Raw genomic sequence first — 6,001 nt, 5'->3', positions numbered from 1 at the left:
TCAGCAAATGAATCAATGGGAGTCTGGGGAGGTGGTTAAATTGCAAAGTGTGTTAAGGATGGGTTTTTGACTTGTTGAAAAGGACCAGATAATGGAATGCTCTCTCTGTTCTGGATTATTTTCAGAGGAAGAACCAGAGCTAAAATAAGGAAAAGAGGCCATGAACAGTAAAGAAGGTGATGATAGAGGACAAAAACTATCAGAAGGAAACTGAAGTAACAATAGAAACAAGTGTTATCCAATTCAAAAAGATGAGCCATATCTGAAAAAATAAAGGCCATGGTCAAAAAGCTCAATGAAAACCCTCTCTCCACTATTGTCCTCCAGAAGGGCCCACTGTGCCATCAGGTATTGGCTATTGGGTGTGTGTTTTTTATCCTTATACCCTTATCCCATTTGACTAGGAATTATCAATGTGAAAGGTCTCAATTCCCCATCAATGTATCAGGTGTGAGAATAACTTCTAGAGATTTACCCCACCGATATGCTTGTACACAAGTGAAATGATGGCCTGTAAACTTACACATTAAAGCACTGTTTGAATATCAAAAGGTTGAAACAATCTATCACTCTACTAGTAACAATATGAAACTTAATAAGTTATGATATGGTGGAATATTATGCTAAGATAAAAACAAAGAAGCTACTTTATATACTGATAAGTTTTCTCCAAAATAAGTTAAATGAGGAAAAAAGCAAAATTTATTTGCTTTTTAAAAAGAGAGAAAATATATGCATATTGTTTTTATATTTTAAAAGATAGCATTGGTTGCCTCCAGAGAGAAAATATGAGTATCAGAGAGCAGTTTGAAAGAAATATACCCTTCCTTACTTTTTAAAAAACTTTAAATCAGGTGAACAGAGGAACTACTTAAAAAGATAGTAATACATTAATGAGAAAAGAAAATGTAAAGGTAACATGAAGATTTTCTGACAAGCAGTATCTCAAATTTCTTAATTCCATTTAGCATTTGTCAGAAAGCTACCGGGGAATATGTTCCACCCAAATGAGGGAGTAAATAAACAACAAAAGCCATAGTATCTAAGAAACAGAGACTCCAAAGGAAATGTCAGCAAAGAGAAATCCCAAACGACAGCTATGGAAAAAGCCTAGAAAGCAACAGTACAATTGGAACAAGAAGACAGACAGATGGCTTCAGCAAGGGGCCAATATACCTGATAGATTCAATTATGTGGAAAAATCAAACTGAGATGTGGAAGTATAGCAATAAAAATTGACATATGGAAAAACAAAACAAATTTATTTTTCTTAAATTAGTTAATTATTAATTCCAGGATAAAAAAACATAGCTACAAGTAAGGAACCATACTCCTAATACACTTGCTTAGCTCAGCAGGGAACAATATTTATACCATAATAAATACTAAAATGCATACTAAAAGAAAGAATGTGAGAATTATATTGGCAGGGGGTATGTGTGTGAAAGAGCTAAATATTTATCTACAAAAATGACGTTATCTACCATAATGTCAAATATTGATAAATTAAGAAATAGTAGTATAAGCATGTTATTTCAAAATGTAAATATTGGAAGAAACCCATCTTAAAGTGTCAAAGTGGTTGCCTTTAGTCAGCAGACTAGGGGAGATGAGCATTGACTGGATTTTTGTTGCCGTGGGTATTATAAGCCTTTCAATAATCCTATTTAATTTTATTTACATATAAATAGGATACAAGTACAGAATCAGATTGCTTAGATTTTAATATTGGCTCTGACATTTCACCAACCTTGTAATAGAAGCAAATTACTTCATTTCTCAGTTTTCCTCTCTCTAAAATAGGGAGAGAAATAGTATATGCCTCGTAGGGTTCTCCGAAGACTAAGTGATAAATTCATGTAAGTCGCTTAAAATATACCTGGCATATAAGTGCTCAGTAGTAAATGAGGACTGATACTTACTATGACAGTAAATATTAACTAGTGTTAATTGATAAAATATAAAGATATTAGTAACTAAATCTAATTTTTAAATTATGAGCCACATATGAAAGTCAGCTTCCTTTGTGAAGAAATTTTAATTTTTTAAAAAATTAATACTCCCAGTTACTAAGTAGGACTTTCTTTCTTTAGGTTACAGTCTTCATTCTAACCCAGTGACTTTCCACCTTTTTCATCTCATGTCACAAATAGACTAATCACTAAAATTCTGCAGCACACCACAAAATATATTTTTTGCTAATCTGACAAAAAACAAAACAAAAACAGGTATAATTTTTATTCATTCACACCAGACAGCTATTGTTGTGTTGGCTGTTGTCATTTTTTTTAATTTATTTTATTTTATTTTATTTATTTTATTATTTATTTATTTATTTATTTATTTATTTTATTTATTTTATTTTATTATTTTATTTATTTTATTTTATTTTATTTTATTTATTTATTTTATTTTATTTTATTTATTTATTTTATTTTATTTTATTTTATTTTATTTTATTTTATTTTATTTTTGCTTCAATTTCCTCATTTGTTATTGGCCTATTCAAGTGTTGTCATTTTTTTGACAATCTAAGGGAAAACAGGTCAGTGCCCTGACTAAATAGTCAGGTACTGCATGCTTTAAAAAAAAATCCTTGCAGCTGAAAATCACTATTCTAACCCATAGTGGTGGGGGGGGGGGGGGGCGCGCTAGTGAAAAACTGCATTTATAGTAAGTGCTGAAAGATGAGTTTTAGCTAGATAGGGCAAAAGAGGAGGGAAGAGAGTTCAATGCAGGGGGAATGGCATTTGCAAAGACCTAGAGGCAAGAGAACCATGGGAATAAAAAAAAGGTTAGCAGAGCCAAAGGAAAGAACTATGATGAGAGAGGTGTGTGGTGGGCAGGACCTATTTCATATCAGGCCCTTAGGCCATGCTATTGCATTCTTAAGGCAATGAAGGTTTTTTTGGCAGAGACCAACTGTTTTGAAAAGATCACAATGGGTGCAGTGTGGGACCCTACCAGAAAACATCCAGACAGCCGAGTAGGAAGGCCATTGCAAACGATCAGGCAAGAGATGGAGGAAAGTAATAGTAATGGAGGAAAGTAGATGAATCTGAGAAATATTTATTCAATAGATAAAACTAACGGAATTTGGAGATGGAAGACTCCTAGGAATTGTATGCCTTTCTTGTTTTATTCTAGTCTAATTACATTATATTCCTTAAGTAAAAGCTGCCCACCAACCCCCCCACAAACTCGTCACAATTAGTAATGTACTCAGTTGTAGAATATTGATAAAAAAAAGCTGCAAGACAGTTCGATCACAAAGTTAATTTTTCATTTCTAAATGGTAAAACCCAGATCTTGGAACAGAACCAAAAGGCACAAAAATAACATGGAATTCAAAGGAAAGAGATGGAAATAACAGCAATCCAAATTAAATAGGCTAATTAAGTATTGTGAAACAAGTTTCCTACTCCCCAGTTCCTGTGGTCTCTGCCATATAAAGAGCAATATCCTGCCTGTCCAATGCCGCTGCCTTCTTGGGCTACTTTTTCTCCAACGTTTTACTCCACGGTCAGATGAGAGGAAAGGAAGATTTTAAATGCTTTTTAAATAAACTAAAAGGGGGTTGGGTAGGTGGTGAGTGGGTGGGTGTGTAAACACAGGTGCCAAAGCAGACTAGATGATATCACCTATGTAAAGCACATTATGGAAGGATCCACAGGACATATCTCCCAGCTCAGATGTGTGTGGAGGTGTGGGTGGGTACAGTTTCCTAAATAAGGCAAGACCTCAGTTGAGCCTTAAGAACCAGTAAGTTATAGAGGTAGATAATATGGATGGCATTCTTAGCAGTGGGGAGTAACAAACAAAAGCACACAGAAAAAAAGTGTAAAATCTGTTGGTGGAATATAAAACTTGGTTTGCAGAGTAAACAAGGGTCAGATCCTGGGTGGGACCATTTTAAGGGCTGCAGGTTCTATCCTGGAAGCCACAGAAAGTGTTCCAGTTTCCATCTCTACAGAGATCATCATCTTAGGGGTTCGGCTGAGGATGGATCTGAGTATCCTTTGCGGTATCCGGTGGCTTTGAGATATCAGGTGGTTTTGGTACCCCAGTCAAGAGTTAATGAGACCCTCAACTAGGGCAGTAGAAGTGGAAGAAGAATTGGGGGAGCACCGAGCCAGATGTGTTTTAAAATTGAGAATATTTTGGGTGTTAGAAGGATGATATGGTTCACATACCCAATATAACAAACAGTGTATCCCCAGCAGGGCCTGGGACAGTACCTGTAATCAAAATTCAGTACTATTTCTGTAGCGAGACACATCCCCCCAAGCAGGAGAGACCATAAATAGCTTCCTGACAGTTCACTCGGGTTTTACAGCAAATGAGTTCAAGTTCTGCTGACAAACAGTTACCAAAAAAATGTTTGGGTTTCAGGGACATTTTGGTTTTAGAATTGCAAAGAAGAAATTTGTTAATACTTATAGAATAGATGAAGCAAAACAGGTTGTCTTTGTGTGGTTTTTAAAGTGTGTTTGTTTTGTTATATGGGATGAAGGTTCTGATTTTCACATGTGTAATCTCAGGTCATTATGAAATATTAAAGATGTCCAGCAGGCAACGGGATACATGAGCAAACTAGTTCAAACAGTTTGAAACTGAAACAATTATAGGGAAAATGTGTACTCAGGGAAAAACTCTCTATTTTAGTGCCAAAAATATGAGTCCGGCTCAGAGAATGACTCAAAGACAATCTAATTGTCAACAGTCACCAATGACCTAGAATTCAGAGTCCTACTTGTCTTTGCTTTGACATAAGTTAATGCTCTTTGGCCTCTTGCCATGGCTGGCACTGATTTGGATTCAATGTTGCTATTGGCAGTACATTAACTGTGTTAAAATTATATAAAACTAATTATTCTTATATGAAATAGATGCATAATTAGATAAGGAACTGAAAATATTTCCTTTTCAATCACATTTTATACCCATACAAGATCTGTCACACCAAATTCATTTTTACACTATGGACCAGAGAACTGAATGTGTCTGGAGAGGATTTAGGTACTGACCATTTCCAAAATATTAAATATACTATTAATTTCTTTAGAAGAAATATTCCTTCTATCAAGAATGTGAAGGCAGGTTAAAATTAAAAGCTTCTATCTGAACTTCCAAGCCTGTATCCCTACAGGTCATTAAGGGATCTAATCTAATCTCTCACTCATCTTTTTTTAGAAGAAAGGATTATGGTCCCTACAATTTGTCTCATAACTGTTTTATAGTAAACGAAAAATATTAAAAGGCTAGCTGTCCTACGTTTACTTTAATAATTTTTTTCAGACTCCATCCAGCACTATAACTTGGCCATAAAATTTAGAATGGAACTGGACACAATTATTTGTATCTCTCAATTTTTCAGTTGATAACTATGACCATCAAAATCCCATTAGGGTGGCCCTGGACAGATAGCGCAACTGGTTAGAGCAGCGGTTCTCAACCTGTGGGTCGCGACCCCTTTGAGGGTCGAACGACCCTTTCACAGGGGTCGCCTAAGACCATCGGAAAACACATATATAATTACATATTGTTTTTGTGATTAATCACTATGCTTTAATTATGTTCAATTTGTAACAATGAAAATACATCCTGCATATCAGATATTTACATTATGATTCATAGCAGTAGCAAAATTACAGTTATGAAGTAGCAATGAAAATAATTTTATGGTTGGGGGTCACCACAACATGAGGAACTGTTTTAAAGCATCGTGGCATTAGGAAGGTTGAGAACCACTGGGATAGAGCATTGTCCTGATATGCCAAAGTTGCAGGTTTGATACCTGGTCAGGTCACATTTAAGAATCATCTAATGAATACATAATTAAGTGGAACCGTAAGTCTCTCTCTCTCTCTCTCCCTTGCTCTCTCTCAAATCAATAAATATTTTTTTAAATCCTATCAAAGTAAACCATTTAAAAGACAATAATGTACAATGAGGTTTTATGCAGTTCTCAATGTTTGATTTAGTCTAGCTCCAGGTTTTA

This window comes from Myotis nattereri (genome assembly GCF_964212035.1).
Source record: "Myotis nattereri genome assembly, chromosome: 7".
NCBI lineage: Eukaryota > Metazoa > Chordata > Mammalia > Chiroptera > Vespertilionidae > Myotis > Myotis nattereri.
This window is presented reverse-complemented; position numbering follows the sequence as displayed.